The sequence below is a fragment of the Ambystoma mexicanum genome, chromosome 1p (genome assembly GCF_040938575.1).
Source record: "Ambystoma mexicanum isolate Mex_15411 chromosome 1p, UKY_AmexF1_1, whole genome shotgun sequence".
In the NCBI taxonomy this organism is placed as follows: Eukaryota; Metazoa; Chordata; class Amphibia; order Caudata; family Ambystomatidae; genus Ambystoma; species Ambystoma mexicanum.
In genome coordinates, this window is record NC_090921.1 from 65,379,470 (window position 1) to 65,405,116 (window position 25,647).

Here is a 25,647-nt window from a genome sequence, read left to right on the forward strand (position 1 = left end):
GGTCAAACTTGTGGGTACAAGATTTGGGGGTGGTTAGGCCCACTGCCGGGTGGCTCGTATATTTTAAGAGCAGGGGATAGTAGTCCGGCCTGGACGATGGCACGGAAGGTTGGTCGATCTCAAATTCAGCCACGTACTGATCGGTGATAGCTCTGATGTTGGTCCGGGTCAATCGCAGGCGTGATTGTTTGGGAGTTGTTTCAATCGTTGGTAAATAGGAAGTTGAATTCCTCGCTAGGGAGCTCCAAGACGTGATGAGCATGTTATGGTCACTGGCGGTCGTTTTAACCACCTTAAAGTCTTGAATTGCAGCACACAGGGCTTGAGACGCAAAAATATAGTCCAATGTGGCTGTCAGTCGGCCCCTCTCCCAGGTCGGGAGGAGCGTCTGTCCTTCACGGATCCAGGCAACGTTGTGTAGGTTCCGGGATGCCATGAGGGTCATCCATGCTTGTCCTCTATGCTCTGCTTCAGTTACGTCGGATGGTTTTTTTCGGTCTGTCTTCTGCTGGCTGCACTTCGCATTGAGATCACCGCATACCAGTATGAAGGGAGTGTTCCATTCAATAAGAATCTCATCCAGGACCTCTGCCATATTTTGGCAGAAAAGTTGCGTTGTGGTTCTTTGCGGGTTCCAGTAGGTAGTGATTACAGCGAGTGGTGGGGATGAGGGTTGCTTTGGCCGGCGATTTGGTGGTCCCGAAGCAGGGTTCCAGTCAATTAGGACTGCCAGTATCCCGTATGAACTAGCTGTGGTCCTGAGTATTTTTAGATTTTGGTCTGATCGTACACCGATGAGCAGACCCGCTGAGGGACGGCCTAGTAGCCCTTTTGTCGCCGGCGAAATCACAATGTCATACCCATCCATGGAGGGTGTTTCTTGGAGCCAGGTTTCTTGTAGACAAAAGATGTCAAAATGGCCCAGGTCAGAGGTGTTAGGGTCAGTCAGGTGGACGTGCCCTCTGGTATTCCAGGAGGCCAGTGACAAGAGTTTGTCGCATAGGTGGTCATCGGCTTCCTTGGGTAATTGCTATCTGAGGCGGTAGGATGATAGAGCCCCTTTTATCCAGTCCCACGGGCCAGGCTGGGGGAGAGACTTTTTTGGAACTGGCGACGATGGTGGTTTGGGTTGCCCACCCGATCTGTGGGGTGCGCGAGCTCTTCGTGGAGATTGCTCTCTCCAGCTTAGTTTCCTTTGCGCCCTGCGTGGTCGCTGGTAAGGGGAGTGCTGCAGACGTTGTCTGGCTTGGTCCTGAGTGTCGATAGACCGCTTGGAAAGCTGTGATGGCCGAAGAGGTGGATCCGGAGATCCCCCGGCGGGTCTTATGGGGCGTTCAGGTGAGTCTTGTCTTGGCTTCCGGGTTGTTGATGGATAAAAAAAGTGCGACTTCAGTGTCTCTCTTCGATCGGTATGCCGTTGGGAAGGACTAGGGGCATCAGGTCTTTCGTATGGGGGTTGCTGGTCCTGTGTGATGGTCTTGAGGACAGGAGACTTTAGTTCTGACAGTAGAAGACCTTGTGCTTTGAGTTCATCGCTAGCAAGGGGGCCTATATCTTGAGTTGCAGACGAGAAGATGTGTAGGTAGGCTTTCGCTTTATTACCTCTGTGATAAGGCTCCACCCTTTTGAAATCATCCGAAGTTAATTTGCGTAGCGAGGGTGTATTCGATGTGATTTTTAACACCGTTTTTCTATTCAAGATGATGTACTTATCTTTGTCAGAGAGTTGCTCTATTTTAAAAACGCGAGTAGACTTGTCCCTTGGGCGGAGAGTGTAGTTGTCTATTGCACTTCTGGATGTCCGCAGCTTCTGCGGGGACGATCTGACTGAGTGGGTTCTCGTCCTGGGTCTGCTTTGGGCATCTGACAAGTATCTTGATGGAGCATCAGTATGTCGGGTCTTCGTCGTTCTGTTCAGCTCGGGGGTCTCCCTCCGGCTGGAATGGTGAGGCGCTCTGCAATTCAGGTTAGTCTCACAGGGAATAGGGTCGTTCGCAGGGGCAGAATGCCCCTTGTCAGGCGGTGTGGATGGTTGTATGTCTGAGGTCACACATTCTGTTGTCGGTCTAGGGGAATGGGTGAGATCCATCACGGAGCCTGCACGTGTAATATTTACAGCCGTACTTCCAGGATCTCTTGAGGTGGAGGGGAGGTCCTCTCGTGGGGGGGTACAATCGTTTAGTTTGTCGACTAGTGGGATTGGAATATCGATCCCGCTTAATTTCAGGATGTTCTTTCCTTTAGGCAGGGGTTGAATCGGACATAGGCAGGTTCCCAAAGCCAGGTTTGGGATCAGTGTAGGCAGGTTGGATGTTTGTGACACTTTTGCTTTGTGTAGGAACACTGGAGCATTTTCGTTTGAAAATTTTGCCTGGGACGTCTGTGTAGATTTGTGCTTTAACGTTGGAGGCAAAGGGCCGTGTGTTGATGATGATGCCACGGACCGCTCCAGATCTGAGGCTATCGCCTCTTTTGTTAGGGCCTGGGATTCGTACTTTAAGTCAATAGCTGTTATGTAGCCTTCTAAGAAGGTTAGCTTCGACTGTATACTTGCTAAGATGGCTGTGTTATCTTTTGAAACATCACTTAGCGTTTCGTATAATTTGCAGAACGGGGCCATGGAGATGGTAATTGCCGACATTATTGTTGTCAGATCTTTTCTGGTGTTGGGTGAGTCTTTGTGCGATGATGAGGACAGATCAAGTCTGCCGTTTGCTGACGAGGCCTTTGGTCCTGGAGCCGTCGGGTTTGCCAGTGAGTGCCTGCGCCTGGTATTGGGCTCTCCAGGGTCAGACGTATTAGAAGGCCTCAGATTTAGGTCCATTGTTTGAGGAATCTGAGTCAAGGCGTCTTGGTGACTGGCAGCGGGGAGCGCGGTGAACAGGTGATTCGTTGTCCAGGGTTGAGGCGACGTTTCTCTTTGTGGCCCCCCTTTGGGGTGCTGTAAGTCAAAGATTTCTAAAAGGGGCTGATAGGAGGTCCTTTTGTTGGATAGTGGATCGGTTGTTGTGGTGACCGCCGGGTTTGGAAGCGGTGGTAATGGAGCCTTCGCCTGACCAAGCTCTGGTGGACTTGAAGCTGAGACCTGCCATCTTGGCGTGTCTGGCGCTGGTACAGTTGGTCGAACAGCTTCGGATGTGGTTTGAGTCAGGGTGACCAAATGGTCGGATCCTAGATCAGACTGCGGGAAAGGCTTTTCTAATGGCCTGCAGGATAATGGCGTTGGAGCCGGGACTTGCCCGGGAAACGTGCCCTGGGGATTGGCAAAAGTGGAGATTTTCCTTGACTTAGACGTCTGAGGCGTCTCATCCAGGGCTTGAAGGATTTCTGCATCTGAAAGTTCTGAGTCATTGGACAGTTTCCGTTTGCCTTGCGTCTGGAAGAAATTCAGCAAAGCATTTGACAAAAGTGGAATAGGTAGAGTAGTTTTTGTGTGGGGCTTCTTCTTCTGGCCTTGTTGCGAAACAGCCTTTTTAGGCTGTCTGGAGGCGAGTGCAGGTTTGGCTGTAAACATTGGGACGGTGGACTTAGAAGCCGTGTTGCCTTTTTTTTTGAAGATAGGTCTTTTTTTCTTTTGATGGGTTGTCAGTTTACGGCTGCCCCTTTCTGAAGTTTCAGAACAGGGATCGGAGTCTGCCTCACTAGGATCCTCCGAAAGGGGATTCGAGGAAGTTGGGAGGTTATGCAAAACTGGGGACAGGATATCAGACGTCCTTGATGCCCCGGTGCCGGGGATGTTGCCGGGCGAGGCTGGCGCTATGCCCGTCTCTGGTGGTTTAAACGCATCCGATGCGGGGTGCTGGGCTATCTTAGCTGGGGTGGGAGAGGCCGTTGGATTCTCTAGACGTCCTCCACCGCCGCAGTAGGAAGGGACCCGGCTGCCCGGTGTAGCAGGATGAATTAGGGCCGTGGTGGTAGTTTGAGCAGCCGGAATGACATGTGAAATGAAGAGCAGGTCCTGATCGGGAAGGTTGGTGGTCAAGTGGAGTGACCGCTGGGCGTCTTGAGGCTGTTGAGACGAGTCGGAAACACTTGAACTATCTTGGAGGTTGGTGGCCAGCCGAGCAGGCGGATTTAGAGGAAGTTGTGTTTCGCATGTCGCTTCACTTAAAACTGGGCCCGCCCCCAGACCCCCTGACAGGGGCCCTCCGGTCCCCGCACAGGGGTGGTCTCTCGCCAAAGCGGTGCGGGGGGGGCCGTAAAGGGTTCGAAGTCCCATGACTGCCGCTGGCCCAAGCGGCCTCCAAGTGCTCTGTCTTTGTGAACCTGAGAAGACAGAGAGGATCGTGGTTCAAAAGGCGGGCAAAGTGTAGGTAATGCAGATGCGTTGCTTGGTCCCACCATATGGAAGGGTGGGTTCAGTCCGTGCTCGTTGTCTCTACCAGGGAGAGAAAGTTCTTTGGTGGACCCAGGGTGAGCGTGATCCAGGTTTTCTAGCGAAAGCGGGTTGCTGGCCGCTAACGCTCTTGACGAATGCAGAGACGGGACAGAGCCTGCGGCGCTGCTGGGCGCTAACGTTAGGGTTTTCTTTGTGCGGCTCCTTAGGAGACGCTGGTCCGGGTCTTCCTCCATCACGGGTAAGAGAGGGGAAGGGAAAAGGGGGGAAAGGGGAGGGGAAGAGAGGGAAGAGGAGCGACAGTGGGGAAAAAAGGGGGGAAGAGAGAAGGGCGGAAGAGGAGGAGGCGGGGGGGGCAAAAGAAACTTGCCAGAGATAGGGGAGGGATAAGGACAGAGAGGGAGCGAGAGACGGACAGGAGAAAAAGGGGGGGAGGGGAAGGGTGAAAAGAGAAAATGGATGGGTGGGGGGGAGGGAGGGAGCAAGTCAGTAGCTTGCCGCCAAGTATGAACCGGCGGTAGCGGTAACTCTTGGGAGGCAGCCGGGCGTTGAGCTTAAGCCGCTTAGGGTTCGTGGAGTCGGAGCCAGCGCCAACAGACACAAGAAAACAGGAGGGATCCTACCTCTTTATCCTTGTAGCACTGCAGCACGTCAGTTCCTCAGGTCGTGAGTCCTTGGAGTCCTTGGAGAGCGTCCAGCTGCCAGCCCGCCAGCCCGCTACTCCCGGGGCGGACTGGGGCAGACTGGAACTCTGCTCGGAACTCCGCGCGCGCTCCGCGCGGCCACGGGGTTTTTGAAGGTAGGTTGGGCTGGTTTTTTTTTTTTTTTCCTTTCCCTTAAAGGTGAAACGCGATGCGATGTATCGCAGCAAAAGTGGAGCACTGGAGCAGAAGCACGTCCTCTCACAGCAAGATTCTGGGGCAGACTGGAACTCTGCTCGGAACTCCGCGCGCGCTCCGCGCGGCCACAGGGTTTTTGAAGGTAGGTTGGGCTGGTTTTTTTTTTTTTTTCCTTTCCCTTAAAGGTGAAACGCGATGCGATGTATCGCAGCAAAAGTGGAGCACTGGAGCAGAAGCACGTCCTCTCACAGCAAGATTCTGGGGCAGACTGGAACTCTGCTCGGAACTCACTATAGTAAAGCAGTTGAAAAGGCACGTTACTAATACACCACACTACTCCCAATAGTTTCCAGACAAGTTAAGCTCACAGAATGAAGTGGGAGCAAAATGGCACTCTAGTAATTAAAAAGGGAGGGAAAGACAAAGTTAGGCAGAAATTGAGCAGCACCAACAGGTAAGTAAACAGGGCAATCTAGAAAGAGGAACTACCGTGATGGAAACAAATCAAATAGGCTTAGGGCGAAAGTCAATATGAAAAAAGTATTTTGCTCAAGATCACACACTTCAGGGTAGTTCACGGTTAAGTCTTTGCCAAGAGTTCCAGACGAAGTTGGTCGGCAGAAAAGTTAGTTTAAAGAGAAGAGAAGGACAAGCCCTCGAAATGGCGAAAGGCTTCACACACCTTCACCGCGGCTGAACGAAACGCAAACCGGATTTGGACAGTACCTTTCAATAGAGAAGAAGCTGTAGCTGAGGCGGACGTTGCTGGTAGTTCATGCTGGCTCACGGTTCCTGAAGCGACTGTCGGACTGACACGAAGTAGGAAGACTGGAGGGTCCTGCACTACCCAGGGAAGAAACCAGCAGCAGAGCAAAGCAACAAATAAAAGGTGCGCTCCTTAAAACGCAAGCAGGGTCCAACCTTCCTGGCTATCCGGCCCACTGTAGCTCTGTACAGCGAATTCGACCAGAGGAGGGAGTCCTGGCTTTCAGTTTGGGCTAACTGGTTCATCCCACCAGCTCAGGGGAATAAATTCCTGGAGGATCTTCTATGTCGTTGGAGTTCGAGGATTCGGAACTGCAGCAGGGCTTCACTTGGCGGTTCAGTCTTTGTAGGGGTCCTCTTCCGTCAGCTCCTTATCAGTTCTTTCATTCCAGTGGCGACTCTGCCTTTCCAGACCCAGAGACCTGCTTTTTATGCAGTTTTCCCCCATTCACACAGCCTGGCTGTCATTCACACAGCAGGGTGGCTGACCCGCTGGGACAGTCACCACAGCCAATCATTTCAGAGTGCGACATGCGTCTCCAAGGAGACTCTGTGCAGGGAGTCATAAACCCCTCCCTCACATCCTGTCCACCCCAGACATACATGCGCTTAAGGATTTCTTCTGAGTAGAAGCCTGCGAAAAGACGGTGAACAAAGGAATCAAACCTGGTTTGGCGAGCAGAGTAAAACACGAGAAAGACTTTTACAAAAAGAAATAGCGAATAAACCCAGCCGAAACCGTAATAAAACATATATGGTCTAGCGGGTTTAAGTTCGAGGCTACCAAGATAGCCTAAAACAATACCAAGGTTATTTAAGATAGCCACGGTAGGAAAAATAGGGTAGTTACCACTGCCACCAGCCAAGACTTGCTGAAAAGGGAGCTAAACAATGCTGCAAGAGAAACAGACAAAATTGGATAAGTATTAACCCTTTCCAGTACTCCATGGTTTGTATTGGGTCTGTGGTTTTACAGAGGCTAATAAAGTTAATGGCAACTTTATGTGTTCTGGGAGACAGTAGTCAATCACAGAAAATGGAGTCTGAGTTGGGAAGTCTAAAAGACAACCCTGTATCACTGCACTGAAGGTGCTGTGTAACACACAGTAAAAAGATGATGCCTGTGGAGTAGGTGAGGCTCCACAGTCTACGAACACAAAAATGTTAAACACACACAGCAAAAACACATGTAAGCGTGGGAAAAAATGGCTCACACTCTTACCAGGTGAAAGAAATAAATCCTAGAAATCCAGCAAAGCTCCTGAGGGACTCAGCAGGTAAGGGAAATTAGCCATTCCTGATAATTCCCCCTAACACTAATAAAACAAGTCTATTGGGCAAACTATTTGAATACAGAAAAAAAGCTTTTGGGACAAGTAGCCTAGACTTGGAGATACTGAAAATAGACTCTATAAAATTTTAAAAAAGTCTTGTGCAGTCTTGATTGGATAACTACATCGGAGCAATTTCATACCTACAAGTCACTATCACATTTGTCACATGAACACAAACGTAGAGGAGAAACGGACCCTTATATGCTGCAATTTCCAAATAAAGCATACAGACATGTAGTGATGTGCTTCAGATGGAACCTGCTTCCTACAAGGGAGGTTTTGAATAGAAGGGGACTGGTGGCAGCTGATGAATCAGGCTGTAGGTTCTGAAAAAAGGCAGAGGGTTGTGAAAACACCAAGCAAGTACTAACGGGATGCCAAGCGTTGTGAAGAATAAGAGCAAGGTATTTTGACAAGTGGCAGAAAACAGGTTGGTTAAACGGTGATGACCTTTGGAAAAGATGTTTGTCCCCACATTCAACCCCAATTGGTATTGCGGTCTGTTAAGATGGATTTCTGAAATCTGACCTGGTGGGCAGGGGTTTAGAAGGCCAGCCTGGTGTCTTGGAACAGGGTAACCTTCTGGACAAGCCAGACCAATCAAGGTTGCGTTGGCAGCAGTCAAGACTAGGTCTCAGGAGGGGTGAGAGTGTTCGAAAGCCCACAATGAGCACACACAGTAAACAACACTACCCATTACTCTCAGCTATATCATACATTCATATAACTTTATTAAAGGCCCTTCAAATCCAACACAAAGCAAATATCAGCAGTAATAACTAAACCAACACAACACTACTATGAAACATATATACAGTTACCAATGGCCTAAAGAAATAGTGCAGAATAAGGGTCCACAACCTGTGAAGAAAGGAAGCAAGCAGTGCAAATAACATTCAGGCAGTCCTTCACTTATCAAACCCTAACTGAGAGGCAGTCCAGTCCCTGCGATGAGTGGAGCCTTGCGCTCAAAAGTGCTTTTGGTGCAGATGCATGTGATCATGCGGTTGGGTAAAAACGGGGTCTCTTGCAGGGGCTGTAGAAGCTCAGGAAGGCAGGTGAGGTAGTGAAGAATAAGCTCCCACTATTCGAGGAGGTTCTCCACAAGAGGGCAGTGTTAAGACGGATTTCTGAACTCTAACCTGGTGGGCAGATGTTCAGAAGGCCAGCCTATTTTCTTGGAACAGGGTAACCTCTGGACAAGCCAGACCAATCAAGGTAGCTATGGCAGGCGGTCAAGACTAAGTCTCAAGAGGGGTGAGGGTGACTGAAAGACCTCAATGAGCACACGAAGCAAGGACACTTACAAATTACTCCCAGACAGATGTATATATCAAAAATATAAACACATTTATTACAAGGCCTTTGTAACTCAACACACAGTAAAAGAATCACAGCAATCCTACTAAACCAACACAACACAATCAATACAAAATATATACAAGACCAATTGGGTCTAAAGGGTTAAAGGCACAAAATATATTCCCAACCTAGAAGGGAAGGAAAATAGGCAATGCAGATAGTCTTTAGTCCCCTTCAACATCAAACACACACCTAACTAAGAGGCAGTCCAAACCCTAAGAAGAGAGGAGACTTTTGCTCAATAGTACATATAGTGCAGGCGCACGCGGTTGTTCCAATGGGCAAACGGGGTCTCTTCAGGGGTCTCTAGCAGCTCAGGAAGGTGGGTGAGGCGATGAAGAATAGATTCCCACTATTTCGAGGAGGGCCTCCACTAGAAGGCAGAGGTGATTCCAAGGTTCTGGAATAGGTCGCTAGTTCGCACTAGCAGGGGACGTGAGAGGGACCCCAGGGCCACTCGTGCGTAAAAACAGATGTAGGTGCTAGGGGCCACCAGTTAAGGTTAGGGTTACTCACCGGCCCCAGGCGCACTCCGGACCAAAGTTTGCCAGTTGGATCCACTGCGGCTGCAGGTTCAAATGCTACAAAAAAGAAGTCTCTGCGGCTTTCAGTTCCGGCGATACAGTGATGATTCCCAAATGGTACAGTGGCAATTTCTCCGCTCCTGATGGATGGATCAGGCCAGTTTCACTGCAGCAGGCTTCCGGGGCAAGAGGGTCACAAATGCAGCTCACTTGCAAAGATCATTGCTGCGACTGGGCAACATGGTAACCGCTTTTACTCCGGTCCTGGCGCACTCGTCTCACTTCAGACCTGGGAATGCCAAGTGTTCAAAATTCAGTGTGAGGGTGCCGGGGACAGGGAGCTAGCAGTATACAAAGTTTCGAGGGCCTCATCAAAATGACAGCGGAGACAGGGCAAAACCCAATGCGTAAGGTGGTCAGCCCACTGGTTGGCCCAGGGACACCTCCGATAAAGGCTTACTTGCAGGTTTGAAAGTGTTGAGATTTGTTGGTCCCACTATTCTAATGGGTCGAAGCGTCTTCGCAGACCTTCTAGGACGACCAGATGCAGAGGGGTCCCATGGGACGACAGTGGGCCCAGGGTGCCAAACCTTTCAGTGGTTCACCAGTGGTTCCTCGACTCGGCTTCTTAGTTTCAGGATAGTTGGATCCTATCCTTCGTTCAGTGAGAACTCCAGAGATCGACATGGTATGGGTGTATTTGGCCTCCTCTTATCCAAAGTTCCCTTCGTGCCAAAACGGAGAGGATCCAACGGTAGGTCTGCTCACAAACACACACTCCATACGTGGACCAATTACGGACCGCAGTGGTCCCAGACATTCACAGCACTCCAGACTCTCTGGCACTCAGGATGTGTATTGGAGACAGACACCCCAGCCCACATCCTGGAGGCACACACACAACACATGCAGAAGCCCGCAAAAGCTTAGTGTTTCACGGGAAACTGCATGACCAAATAAGAGCTGACCCGGGTCGGCTCGACCTGGGGAAGGCAAAGGGGCAAGATGGCGAAAGGACAGGAAAAAGAACCTCGTAGCATGGCCATTTTGGAGCCAGACCACCTATTCATGCCAAACGCAGTAAAATGGCAGGAAAGGGTTAAAATTACATGAAAAGATAAGCTGCCACCAGCACTGTTCATGACACATATGCACATCTCCCAAAAACTCCTACGAGAGTATCTAGGGTCTTTGGAAATGACTAGGAGACCCAAGTGCACTGTACTGTAAGCTACATTGTGCACTTGTTACATGCCGCAGAAAAGTTGCAACATTGGAAAAGGACAAATGGAAACCAAGTCTCCCAGTACTGACTGTATTAAGGGCATTTCAGTTTCCCCATAAAAAGTGACCGATAGCCCAGAGGAGTGTAGCAGAAGGCTGTGCTCCCCTGGCAAAGTCAGACTAAGGTGTTTAAACAAGCAAAATGTTTGGGGGGTGTACATCTGGAGGGAACATTACATATAATATGAAATCTTTCCTAACACTCGCCCCTCCCAGACTAAGGACAGGGGGGACTAATCTACCCCTGGATTAGTCTCATGTTCAGGTCGATTAAACATTCTGGACAACACAACAACATTGCTATGTTAGACACCTGGCCTATACTCAATAGTGAAGTCAAAGCCTTGCAGATTTATGGATCACCTGAGCAACTTTGGATTCTCTCCCTTCATGTTCATTAGCCTCTTTAATTAAGGGCTTATGGTCAGTTTGCACAGTGAAGTGGGTCCCATAGAGGTAGTGCCTCAGCCTCCTTATGGCCCACACAACAGAGAAACATTCTTTCTCTACTGTGGACTATCAGAGCTCTCTGTTTTTAAGCTGGAGACTTATGACGCCAATAGGTGTTACGTTTATCATCTACTTGTGATAGTACAGCTCCTATTCCAGTGTCAGAGGCATCTGTCTGCACAATAAAAGGTCTAAGGTAATCAGGGGCCCTGAGAACTGGGGCCTGGCACAAGGAGTCTTTTAAGCCATTGAAGGCCGTCTCACAATCCTCAGACCAAGAGACCTTCTTGGGTATCTTTCGAGTTAAGAGAGCAGTCAGAGGGGCAGCTATGGTGCCATAGTCTGCCATAAAGATTGTTTAGTACCCTGTGGGACCGAAAAGGCTCTCACCTGGGTTTGTCTAGTGGGGGTAGGCAAGTCTTTTACTGTGTGTACCTTACTGGTTAGAGGCTGTATCCTCCGTCCACTTACTTCAAGGTAGACCACTGAGCCATGACCAGTTGGGCACTTCTGGCCTTTACAGTCGAGTGGCGCTTTTGAAGAGCCTTCAACACAATTCTAAGGTGTTTCACATGACCCTATCAGGGGGCATTGAAAACTGCTCTATCAACTAGATATGCAAGACAGAATTCATCCAACCCATTAAGGACATGGTTCACATGCCTCTGAAAAGTTGGCAGGTGCATTATTCAATCCAAAAGGGTTTAACCTGAAATGGTTATGAATGCTGTCTTCTCCTTGGCATGTTCTGCTAGCGCTATTTGCCAATACCGTTCCGTGATGTCAAATGTGGTGAGGTATTTGGAGGTACCTAAAGTATCCAGCAGCTCATCAGTTCCAGGCAAGGGGTGTGCATCTGTCTTAGAGACAGCATTCAGAGCCCTGCAATCCACAAAGAACCTCAGTCCAAAGGAACCTGCTTTTGGAACCAAAACCACAGTGCTGGACCATGGACTACTGCAGGGCTCAATCACCCCAATATTTAACATCTTGTTGACCTCTGTCTTGATGTAAGTTCTCACCTTAATCGACATCCTGTATCCCCTGCCTTTGGTAGGTACACTATCTCCTGTGTCAATGTCATCTTGTTCAACAGAAATCAGGTGAGGGGCCATATGGACACCCTTAATGGAGCTGTCTGAAGGGCTGCCCTGGAACAGATCAGGAAGAGGTTCTGACTCTTCCTCTTCTACATCTGAAGCCAACAGCAGTGCAGCTATTTCAACTCTTGGGGTGAAAGCCTTCAACCTATTTACATGGAACACTTTTGAAGCCTGTCCAGCTCTTCCAACGTACACAAAATAGTTAACCTCACCCAGTAACTCCACCACTGTGTAAGGGCCTGACAAAATTTTCCTGTAAGCTCGAGGCCTTATAGTGTTCATGATCAGGACTTGCTGACCTGGTGTAATGTTGATTAGGGAAGCCATCTGGTCATACCAATTGTTCACCAGAGCTTGCCCAGCCTTCACCTTCTCAGTAGCCAGATCCATCAGGAGCACCACCCTCTTCCTTAGACCTAGCACATTGTCTACTACATTTGCAGTGACAGGTGGAGTAGGCATCTCCCACCCCTCCTTGACTATATCTAAGGGTCCCCTTACAGGGTGACCAAAAAGAAGCTCGGAGGGGCTGAAGCCAACCCCCTCGTGTGGTACCTCTCTGTAGGCAAACAACAAGCATGGTAAAAGGATAACCCATTTTCTCCTCTGGGGCTCTCCCAGAGCCACAATCATGCTTTTTAGAGTTCTATCGAACCTATCAACCAAGCCATTGGTTTGGGGGTGATATGCTGAGGGAAACTTATAAGTAACCCCACACTCCTTCCACAAGGCTTGCATATACTTGGACATAATGTTGCTGCCCCCTATCAGACACAATTTCGTTAGGGAAGCCAACCCTAGTAAATATGCCAATTAATGCTTTTGCAACTGACTTGGCAGTTACAGTCTACAATGGGATGGCCTGATGGCATGGTCGACCAGGATAAACCTATTGCCTGAAGATGTTTGTGGGTCAAGGGAACCAACAATGTCAATCCCTACCCTTTTAAATGGTACCCCCACAACTGGGAGTGGTACCAAAGGAGCTTGGATTGTTGTGTCACTTTACCAGATAACTGGCATGTGGCACAACTGCTGCAGTGACTTTCTACTTGCACCCCTATCTTGGGCCAGTAGAAGTACATGGCTAACCTTTGTTTGGTTTTCTTGATGCCAGGGTTAGCAGGAAGGGGGAATTCGTGCATCTGCTGCAAGAGGAAGGATCTTACATGAAGGGGAACCACCAACCTCCTATGGTCTCCTTCTGTAGACTCTATGGGCTCACTGTAGAGGAACCCATCTTCCCAATACATCCTGTGCTTCCCAGGAGGTTCACCCTCAACCTTTGAGCAGGCCTATCTCCTTAGGCCTTCCAAACATGGGCGCTCATGTTGGCCCTTACTAAACTCAACTCTATTAGGACCACCTTCAACCAATAAACTTTGGAGTTCAGGATGGTCATGTGGATTAGGAATTTCAGGAAACACCTCTTCATCGTCATCAGGTGTTTGGCCATGTGTGTATGTGTGTGTAAGACCCTGGGAGACTGAGGATCTGGGCATCACTAGAGCCTTTTTGACACATCCTTTATTGACTTGGCATGTTTTACTGGTATTTTCGGGCAAAGCCAAGTTCATGTTTGTCATTACCTCGCTAGATTGGCATTTTTGTGAAGCCAGTCTAGCCATTGCTTACTGCGGCATGACATGTATTACTCAACATCTTTGATAAAGCAAGCATGAAAAGTAGTATCACCTCGCTAGACTGACATTTTGGTGTAGCGGCATATCTATTTCTTACTGTAGCATGACTTTTTATTAACTGAACATCTATGATGAAGCAAGCATGATAATTGTTCTAATGGGTCTATACTGGCTTACATTAGAACCAGTTTGGACATGTTTTCTTATTGTGACATGTCACTTTTAATGGACAAACCAATGGGAGTATATTCTTACATAAGGGTAGTGCATATATTGGCAAAGCAAGCTTTGTGCATAGTGCCAGTCATGCTACTATAAAAAAAACATCTCAAAACGAACACGAGAATGTTCTTTTATGGGAATACTAGCCTATGTTGATGGAGCCAGCATGGAAATGTATGGGCACAGCCAGCATGAAAATGTTTTTTATACTGGCCTATATTGCAGCGACCGGCATGAAAACGCATTGGGAAATGCACCTGTGCACTTGTGGTGACTTGCATCTGTTGTATTTTTTTCATGAGTTACCCCATTTTTCACAGAAAGTGTGCTGTGCAATGCACCATTTGAACCCATTATTCAAAACATTTTCTCAGGGGAGGGAGAGGAATCCCCTCGACACCGTGCCCCAAACCCATTTTCGTTAGTTCGCAAACACATACTTGTTGCAAATATTTACGCCTGCCAATAAAAGGCTGGTACATCTGGGGACCAGGCACTGCCCCCTTCTTTCTACGCTAGGTGAAACATTTAATCTTTGATTTAAAAACATATTTACTTCTTTCACCTGGAGTACTGCATGTCCCTGCAGGGGCATAATCATCATATGGTGGTCCTGGCCAGCCGGGGTGTGGCGTGCCCTGTGCTTTGTGCTCTAGGACCTTGAAGCATCTCTTGTGCAAGATAGAATTACAAATAAAGATCACAGACCAAATAACCGGAAAGACTCAAAGAATATGACAAAACACTACTTTATTCTCGTTTCTCAAAGCAGTGAGACCTGAAAAATATAAAACCTATCGAGGAGAGGGATTGGTTAAGGGAACATATCTGCTTATCGAACATATAAGGATTAGTGCATCATTGGCTACCACTTATCTATAGGACATGCCTTGAACTACATCTAAATACGTACAGTACTGATTATAATGGGCAAAATATCATTGGATTGGTCCATGCAACATTGTATGTTAGGTTGAGTTTAGGGCCCTTTAGGTACGTTCATATGTAATGGATGGATCACACAGATACATTCTGACTCCAAATAATTGAACCAACTCAGGAAGATGGCAAAGTACTGATGTATTAACAATTATCTAAAACAGAGTTACAACGAACATCAACGGACGCATGCTCAATTTATCTCAGCGATCTTCACACAAAACATAGACGTTACACCAGAAATACATCAGAGGTGACGTCATACTATGTGGCAATAATGAAAAACCTACTAAGGGTCGGGATTGGCTTAAGGGGAACATCTAAGTATACTTTCTGTAGGAACTAGGATTGTGATTGGCTGCCCATTATCAGGCAGACAAGATATGCCTACCTCTAAAACATGTTATCTTCAGAAACATTAGATACACACTTTCTCATTGATTTCCAACCTACAAGGTCCTTTGTTATATGGACTACTATAATTGGTTGGCACACTTGTGCCAGGTCTGGAACATTCGGTTCACTTAGCAGCACGTAAGCGCACACCCAGGTGCAAGGAGATGGGGCATGACACTACCTCCCCACCCAATTAGCCCAGCATCTCTCATCGCCCGTGCCTTCTGTCATGAAGATTGTCTTTGAACTTGGCCTTGCAAAGTATCCTTGTCTCTCAGAATACATGGGAGTGAGGGCACTCACTATCGTGTTCTAGTACTCAAATTTTCATCCTTGGCTCATGTGACAGGAGACCACGGTTTGGTTCATTTTGCAGGTTTTAAATGCTTTAAGAGAATTCAACTTGGCATTCTTAGTGTTCTTTCTTTACGCCTTAACAAGGGATGATTTGTCCTTCGAATGTTCACCCATTTACAGAATAGATAGCTGACCATGGCTTTTTCAGTCTTGACTCCAGGCCAGACAATCTCGCCTTGCAGCTCCACGATTCCACTTATTCTTGCTGCTACACAGCTTTCCTTTCCCGCTTCATGGGTCCTGGTTTACTAAATTTATGATACCGGTGTCCAGCTTCTATACAATGGTGGCTTTGCCTGCGTTCTAATCACTACATTTAGCCAGCATATATAATGACTTGGTCAACCTTGCATTTTAGCATCTGTACATTTATTGAACGGTTGATTTTCTACTGCACTTCGTACATGTGTTATTGTATTCCTTTATATTTGAGAGTTCACTCGATTCTTTACTTCGTCATTACTTTCTTTAGGATCCATACATTCTCTTCAGTCAGTATCCCGAGACGTTGTGCATACTTTTTGTATGCCACTGGCTTATTTTCTCTGCTCCTTCTCATATTCCTTTAGGGAGTTCCTCCCTCAAGTTGAAATCCCTTCGGGGATACATTCAGTAGGGTTGTCTCTTTCGAACACACATTACAGTATTAGCACAACTGTTGGTGTCAAACACTGCACAATTTCAGGTCTACAACATATGGAAGGTAGGGGGGCAGGGTTTCCTGCAGAGGCATGCAGCTGCTCCTCTACAAGGTTGTCCCTCAAACCCACTGATTGGCCAGCATGCTATCCCAACCTTGAAGACCATCAACGCTTTAGCCGCACGTCAGTGAAATGAAACAAAGATTCTTTTTAAAAATGATTGTTACTAATTTTCAACAATAAGAGACAATGGGCCTCATTACAAGTACTCCGGTCCGGAATTAACACTGCCGGTAAAACCATACCGGCACCGTTTGCATGTCCGCGCAATCATGACCCGCGGCCCCGGTAATAGCACCACCCTAAACCGCCACCGCGGAAATAGGGTTCCCCTTAATTCCGCCTGCACGGAAACCCCTCTGTTACCGGCAACACGAAACACCGTGAGCATCACAACTAGCGCGGACACGGAAATACCAGGAAAAAAATGGCGGAAATACCGTGATCACGGTGGCGGAACCGCCGCCACCGCGAACATGGCGTTATACACTGCCGGCTGAACTGAATCAGGGCACAGGTGCACCAAATCAGCCCAGCTGGACCTAGCAGGCCACTGGGAGCCTACAAAAGGGCCACACCCAGCCCAACACAACACAGAACCATGCAGGCAGCAGGGCTAGTAGCACTGGGACTGGGCCTACTCAGCCAACAGGCAGTACTGCACATGGTGGCAGCAATGGCGCAGAGAAGGAGGCGTAGGCGGAGGAGGCGCAGGCGGCAACCAGCCAACCCTGCAGCTATGGCAAACCCCATTGCCCAGCCAGCCCGACCCCGCCGCCAGCCACCAATACCACGCATCAGGGCCTCACCCTGGAACCTCACCCCAGGACAGATCCACACCCTATACCGGCTGGACCGTGCAACAATCATGCACATCACCGCCATGATTGAGGACAACATCAGCAGCCTAATTGACACCCCCACCGCCATCCCCCCCCTCTTGAAGGTTGTCTCAGTTCTGCATTTCCTTGGCACTGGCACCTATCAACACACGGTTGGTGAGCTGCACGGCATATCACAACCGTGTTTCTCAAAAGTCCTGGTACAGGTACTGGATGCCCTGTTGCGCCATGTGTCGGAACACATAGCCCTACCCCGCACCCTCCCCGAGGTCATTGCCACCAAGTTGGCCTTCCATGCCATAGCAGGCATGCCAAATTGCATAGGCGCAGTTGACTGCACCCACGTCGAGCTGACAGTACCACATGCAATTGAGGCGGTGTTCCGCAATAGGAAACAGTATCACTCTTTGAATGTCCAGATGGTTTGTGATGCCATGCAACTGATTACACACTGCTGCGCACGTTTCCCAGGCTCATCACATGACTCAATGGTACTGCGGAATTCCACGTTGCCACGGTACATGGAACGCTATGCCGGACAAAGCACATGGCTATTGGGTGAGTACAGCTGACGATGCTACAACCCTGTCGGAGTGGTGTGTGTGTGTCCAGGCCAATGAGCATTGTGAGTGTGCCGCTGTGACCGCACATGCATCACCCCCCTTCCATCTACCAAATACACAGCGGTTGCCAAACATCATGAAGGAAGACATGACAGGGCACCACAATGTGCCTGTGCACACGCTGCCACAGCCAATCCCGTCACTGTCCCATGAACCCTGTGCCACTGCAGACACCCACCCTCAATTGAAACACTGCCCCAAAAAGCACGAGAGGCGTGTAAATGATACGACGTGTATTTACTACTTCCGTACAGTGGAGTCACTCTGCCATGTGTGGACAGCACTGCACCATGACATGCACACAATCAAATGTCACCCGCAGGGCACAGCAAACATGCAAGTTAATGTGTAGGCCCATATGCAGTCAGCGACATTCCTCGTGATGGCCAAAACATACCTCCAGACACTGCATGGTTCATATGCATGAATGAATGATGATACAAGAATGCACAGCAGCAGATGAGGACATGATGCCACAAACACTGACATGTTCCCCCATCTACATCCCATGTAGGTGATGCGGGATATGCACTCACGCCATGGATGATGACACCTGTACGGAGACCAAGGAACAGGCATGAAGAGGCATACAATAGGGCACATATCCGCACACGTGGAATGATTGAGAGGACATTTGGACTGCTGAAGGCCCGTTTCCGCTGTCTGAGCAGATCTGGCGGATCACTGCTGTACAGCCCAGTGAAGACGGGCAAAATCACGCTGGTATGTGCCATGCTGCACAATATATGCCTGCGCAGGAACATCCCAATGCCACCAGACGCAGATGAGGAAGATGGGGATGGGGATGGGGATGGAGATGGGGATGGGGATGGAGATGGGGATGGGGATGGAGATGGAGATGGGGATGGGATGGCACCGCCTCCCCCTGGGGGTGCACATGATGGCCAGAGAGCACGGGATGCCCTGATTCGCATTTACTTTTGAGTCGCAGCACATTCACAGTAATGCACAAACATGGTGACGACAATGAATTAATAGTTGCACTGCAAAATAAATGATCAATGTCCACACATGTATGTCTTGATTTGAAATGGTGATGTATTGATGTAATAACAACAGGGAAGAAGGTGCATTGGTTAGGGAAGCTGTACACCCGGGGCCACCCACCACCCAAACGTGCCCACCCCCACCCAGAGCCCATTGTCCAAACCCCCAAAACTACCTACCCCACCACCCAAACGTGACCACCCCTCTCACACCCTTGTAGTCCACATGTGTCCTGCACTGCCCCACACACATGCCATCACTTCCGTGTGCGCTTCTGTGCAACCTTGCCCAAGGGACCCGTTAGCCTACTCGAGCGCCTCCTTGGACTGGCAGTAGTGGAGCTGGATGGGGTGGTAGTGTTTGATTGGCCAGAATCAGGGATTGAGGGCATCCGTGCCAGATTTGCCTGTTGGCCAACCAACATGGCCTCCACAAGCCTGGAGGTGTGGTCATTGCCCTCCCGCACATGGCGTGCAAGGGTCACTATGGTGCTCGCAAAGCGTCCAATGGACCTCGACAGGCGACGCACTGAGGCGCTGTAGCTCTCCCTCTGCAGCCTGGATTCCTCTAGCTGCCTCTCCACCAGCTGGGTGAGGGTAGCCTGCTGGTCCTCCATCCGCTGCATGCGGGCATTCAGTTTGGCCATGGATGGGGTGGGCGACCTCATGGGACTCCCCAGTGAAGTGGGGCTGAACCCCAGCTCATGGAAGGAGCCCAGGTCTTCCAATGTGGGCATCTCCCCCTGTGGCCCCGTTTCCGAGTGCTCTTGCGGGGCACTGTTATCACTGCAGGCCGCCCCCTCTGCAGTGCTGCTGCCTTCGGTGTTGTGTTGGGTGGCCATGATAGGTTCCTGTGGCACCTGTCTGGACTCAGCCAGTGTGGAGATGGTGGGGATGTTGGTGGTGGTGGTGGTGTGCTGCACATCTGTAGTGGCTGGTAATGTGGCCAGAGGTGCAGAACTGCCGGCAGCATCCTCCTGTGTGGTGGCGGTGGCTAGTGTACTTGCCAATGCTGATTGGCTGGCCTGTTGTGCAGTATCACTGTCACTTGAAACGGCTGTGGGGACACAAAGGGCATGCAATTAGTGTTGTTGTGGTGGCAGATGGGTGCATCACATGCGTCATTAAGATTGTACATTGAATAGTGTTAGTCACATGCATCTGATTGCTGGTGTCTGCATTCAGTGATATTGGTTGGGAGGGATTGTTAATGGGTCCTTTGGCCCACACATGCACTGCCTGGGGGGGGGGGATTGTTAATGGGTCCTTTGGCCCACACATGCACTGCCTGGGGGGGGGGATTGTTAATGGGTCCTTTGGCCCACACATGCACTGCCTGGGGGGGTGGGATTGTTAATGGGTCCTTTGGCCCACACATGCACTGCCTGGGGGGGGTTGTTAATGGGTCCTTTGGCCCAGTACTCACAACTGCATATTTACACGTGGCATTCATGTTTGGGCACTTACCGGCATCTGCAGGTGGGCTCACTCCTGCCTCAGCCTGCCCAATCCCATGGATTCCCTCTAGGTGGAGGACGCTGCTGCAACGCTCCTCCCATGCTTGCAGCCTCAGTGGGGAAGGGGGTCCTCCGCCTGTCCCACTGCTGCGTTGGCGGTGCGTGGAAATGAGGTTGCGTACCCTCAGCCTCAGGTCGTCCCAACGCTTGTGGCAGTCCTTCACGCTCCTCACTGCCACGCCCACAGCGGTGCACTTGCGTGCAGCTTCGGCCCACACCTCCTTCCTCCGCTGCTGTGTGGCACGCCGTTGGTCGGCGCTGAACAGCATCTCAGCATTGTCCACAATGTGCTCCACCAAGACGGTTAGCTCCGCCTCGCTGAAGCGCTGTTTGCGCTGCCTCTGAGCAGGAATCCTGGCAGACATGCTGGTGGTCCCTTTTGGCTTCTCAGAGTCAGGATTGTGCTTGTGCTGGCTCTGGATGGCAATGGATTGTGCTTTTATATGATGGCCGCCTCTCTGTTTCCTGTTTTGGCGATCATGGTATTTCCGGTTCCGTGTCCGTGGCGGCGGAGGCGGAAACGGGTTTTGCGCCACTTGTGGCTTCGTTATTTCCATTTCCGTGGGGTATTCCGTGACGGTGGTAACAACGTTTCCGAGTCCGTGTGGTGCGCGCGACCGACAGCGTGTAATCGGGCGGTTTTTCCGCACCCTTGCGGACACGGAAACGTTTTTACCGCCATCACGGATTTTGCACGGTCCCGGACTGGCAGGTTGTAATGAGGCCCAATATCCCCCAACAATCTCACCCACATACCCTCCTCCCTCCAACCTCTGACCGCCTGCCCGACACCCTCCCACACCTTCCCTTCTTTCCCATGGGGAAAGGGTAGCCACTTATTCCATACCGGTCTCGACCGTAGCATTCCAATTAATGCAAGACGAAGACTGTTAAGGGCTGCTGTCACCATTGGGCTTTGTAGTCTTCCTGTAATAAGGCTAGGACCTCACTACTGTCCCTAGCAAATTGTGGAAAGTTATTGTTCATTGCATATGTCCCTGACCTCACAAAGCCATTCTTGGAAGGTGGGGATTGCCTCTCTCTTCCACCGCTGGGCAAAGAACAGCATCGCTGCTAGTGTAAGCATCTTCCTGGCCTTTATTCATCCTCTGCATTCACCCTTCTCTACCCCTCTGCCCAGCCCCAATAGGGTCTCCTCCAGAAAGCCCCTTGACCTTCCCCAAAGGCCTGGATTTGTGACTCCTGCACCTCCCCCAAAATGACTTGAGCTTGGGACATCTCCACCAAATATGGGACCAGGTACCCACCTCCCCACATCCCCTCCAGCAGTCCTGCGTGACTTCAGGATACATTTATGGAGGTGTGCTGGGGTATAGTACCATCTGAATAGAATCGTGTACCAACATTTTTGTAATCGGGAGGCCCTGGCCACCCGTGGTATCAGGTTCCACATTTCTCCCAATCATGTCTGCTAATTTCCCTCCCAATCACCCTCATTCAGAATTTTATAGAGGTTTGAGACCATGCCTCTAGCCCCACCTTTCGCAAGTGTCTGCCATCAACTTCGTAATTGCGCTCAAGTACATATGCTTTGGTCTGTGCTGGCATGGGAGCCACAGCGCCTCCCTCAGATCGTGCTCACTACCGCCCGATCCATGGCCACCCACTGTTTCCCATTATCTCCCGTATTATTTGCATATGTGCTGCCTCATAATTCAGCTGAAAGGGGATGCCAATAGGAATCGGTTTAGCCGCTGCCTCTTCCCCTCCCATATGAAGTTGACTGTCATCTTTCCCGATTCCCTGAAGAAACTGTTTGGAACCACCAGCTTGGATCAAATAGAGCAGCCTTTGGAGCATCACAATCTTAACTGCTATGATTCTTCCACTTTTGTAAGTCCGTCTTTATGGCTGATAGCATGGGAGGGTAATTAGCTGCATACTAGCCAAAGACTGATGGCATGATTCAAACTCCAAGGAATTTAATTCCCCCCTGGATTCCATATAAAAGGCGAGGACGCCTTGAACTCAGCCACGTCTTTGCCCCTCACTGTGAGAATGAGCATCTCTGACTTGCTGATGTTAATCTTGAGGCCTGACACTGCCCCAAAGCCAATATGTATCTCCCTGCATGCTCTCAATTACTCTCCTGGTCTTGAAAGTGAGAGGAGCATGTCATCCGTGAAAGCAGCGACTTTATGCTGGGCGCCACCAAAGGGTATACCATTTACCTCCCTAGCCTCCCACAGAGACTGCAGTAGTGGCTCCAGATAAATTGCATAAAGCAAGGGGTAGAAGGGGCACCCTCTGCTCCGGGACACAAATCCATTAATAAGAAATCCCCATCCCTTCCCCATCCTTTCCATTACTTTGAACAGGAATTCCCACATCACTCGGTCGAATGCCTTCTCGCCATCGAGAGAGAGCAGGACCGAGGGAGTAGCTGTCTTGTGGGCCTTCTCTATCAGATGTGCTACGCGCCTGATATTATCAAACTTCTGCCGCCGTGTACGAAACCTAACTGGTCTGGATGGATCAGGCCCAGGAGAAGTTTCTCCAGACTATTGGTCAAGATTTTAGTATATATTTTGGCATAAATGTTTATCAATGCTATAGGCCTGTAGGATGTGCACCTATTACGGTCTTTTTTGGGCTTTGGGATTCAAGTAATTTCAGCTTCCTCCATGGTAGCCGAGATTCTGCCCCACTCCCGAGAGTGGTTAAATAGGCTGTTGAGATGTGGGACTAACACTCCTGTGTAGGTTTTATAAAAGGATGCTGTGAAGCTGTCTGGACCAGGTGCTTTATTTAGGGGAAGGCCTGCATAGACCTTTCAAACCTCCTCTTTTGTGACCTCATGTCTCAATGCCTCCCACCACCTCCCCCACTGAGGCCAATTGAATCCCCTCCAGAAAGTCTGTTTGCTGTAACTCGATGGGTTCTGGGGCGCATATTGTTCCTCAAAATAAGTAGCAAAGCATTCCGGAATTTCCTCCGTACGGGAGAGGCGGATCCCCTGGTCATCCATTATAGCTGTAATAGTGTTGTGCCCTGCAGCCCCCCTCAGTAGCCGCGTGCAGGGATCTGTCTTTCTCCTGAATCCTTGTAGAATCTAGAGACGGTGGGCTTGACTGACATGGAATGCTACCTGGTGGAATGTTGTAATATGACTGGGGTTCTAGGAGAGTCAGTTGAGATGTAGCCCAGAGAGAGAGAGGATTCCGGTGTTTTCCATTGTGACCTGGAAGTTACCATCTGATAAATATGACTTAAAGAAGTTGATGTAATACTCTGGAACTTAATAAAGAAGTTACTTATTTATCCCATGATGTGAGAGTCATCTTGCCAGAACCCAGAACTTTACATTGGCGATGAGGATGCTGGCTGTACTGGGGGGACAGCACAGAACAAGGGACAAACACTGCCCCCAACCCCAAAGAAGACCCTCTCTCTCAGGTAGGGGCTAAGATAATTGTTGTCTGCGCAGAGGGGCCCAGCGCTGGGGCTAGAGGTGCAGGGAGTAAGGAGCAGCACTAAGGCCTGGGGCCAGTGGGCTTGTCATCAAGGGGCAAGCTAAGGACAGTGAGCTGGCAGTTTTAGAAGTGAACCTTGTGGGGGTTAGCGGCCCATTGGAGTGTTTGAAGGGGCTTGGAGTCCATGACTGCACCTGTAAGGGCTTGGAGCCTGTTGTGGAGTTGCTGAAGGGCTTGGAGCCCGGTGTGGAGTTGCTGAAGGGCTTGGAGCTGTTTCTGAGGGACCTGAAGCCCATGACTGAGTAGCTGAGGTGCTTGGAGCCCATGGCTAGGCAAAGAAGGGGCTTATATCCCATAACTGCTTCTGAAGGGATCCGAACCTGTGGCTGTGCCTAAGAGGGGCTGGAGACCATCAGGAGCCCTTCAGCTGAATATCAGTTGAAGAAGTGGCTGACGCAAGAAGCACTGAAGGGGGCAATTAGAGCAGTAGCAGAGCTGTGGAGAGGCCAGCCAAAAGAGCAGATGCGTTGTTTTGGATTTACTGTGTTGTGGGCTGGTCTGTCATACCGTCCTCAAGTGTGTGGGCTGAGTGGAGCTGAGCAGCGTGATTTCCAGGGAGCGGCGATGAGCACAGAAAGGGCTCTGTGCTTTAAAGGAGAGCTGGCGGGCACCCGTTCTGAGAGTGTGTGCGGCGCTGGAGATAGTGCAGCGAGGGCTATCACGGCGGGTGGTGCAGCGACGGTTGGGGAAGCGGAGATCTGCTCTCTCCGGCAGCATGGTTGAACTGGTGACGTCACACAAGGCGAATGAGTATTCAGCGATTTAGTGGAATGTTGGAGTCTCAATGCCGTGACGTTCCCTGCAGTTGTTTGGAGTAAAGAGTAAAGGACTGTGTATGTTGCAGACGTTAGAAAGCAATGTCACATTTGCAAGGTTCTTTACTCACACAGTGATTTGGCTCGTAACGGGTATGACACTGTTTTTTGGTGTGAACAGTCACTGTGAGGAGCTGCACGACGTGTTCAGTCCTCTTTCTACCTCCATTGGCTATCTGTTTAAAACACCTACCAGTGCGCGGAGCGCGGCGCGGAGTCGGGAGCAGAGTCCAGTCTGCCTCCAGTCCTTGCTGTTTTTTGATGTGAACAGTCACTGTGGGGAGCTGCATGACGTGTTCAGTCCTCTTTCTACCTCCATTGGCTATCTGTTTAAAACACCTACCAGTGCGCGGAGCGCAGTCCGCCTTCATCGCCGAAGAAGAGGCCATCTACAACGCGAGGTACAGCAAACTGCAATCCTTCTGACCTCTGATCACTGGTAAGAAGAAAGCATGGTAACTGATGTTCGGCCGCAGATGCAGCAAACAACCTTAAAAGCCTGAAATCGTGGCGAGTTTTCGTTCACAGCCGACGCCGCGATACCAACATTTTGTGCTAGTACTATTACTCCCCCTCCTCCTCCTCCTCTCCCCCTTTCCACATTCCCTCTGCTCCCTCCCCTGCCCTCCCCGTCCCTTTCCGTGGGTACATCTTGCTCTCCTCCCCTTCCCTCCACTTCCACTTCTCCTCACCCGATCCAGCTTACTGCCGCAAGTCCGCTTCGCAGTCTTTTACGACCCTCAACGGCGGGCATCAGCGGTACTGAATCGAACGCTGCTTCAGTTGCTTTTGATCCTGTTGCGGTGCCGCCGGCTGATGTGCCGGTTGAAGTCCAAGCGATGCAGTTGCAGAATGCTCAACCTCAAGTCCTCCCCTTGTCTGAAATATCCGGAAGTGTCGCTGCCAGCAAAACGACCACCATTCAGACTGAAAGACCCATGACATCTGTTGTGATTGAAAATCAGACTCAATTGCCGCTCCAGGCACATAGAGATGAAACTGACAAAGTCAAACAGGTTGTGATGTCCGGCTACTCGCCCCAAGTTCCCCACACTAGTATGTTGGTTGATGTGGGCAGTGAGACTGTGGGATTT

At 50.0% G+C, this 25,647-nt stretch overlaps 1 protein-coding gene across 4 annotated transcripts in view; it reads left to right on the forward strand.

Moving 5' to 3' along the window:
* The window catches only part of LOC138566157 (extracellular calcium-sensing receptor-like), a 578,577-nt gene that overhangs the window by 109,476 nt on the left and 443,454 nt on the right, over positions 1-25,647 (forward strand). The window lies entirely within an intron of this gene.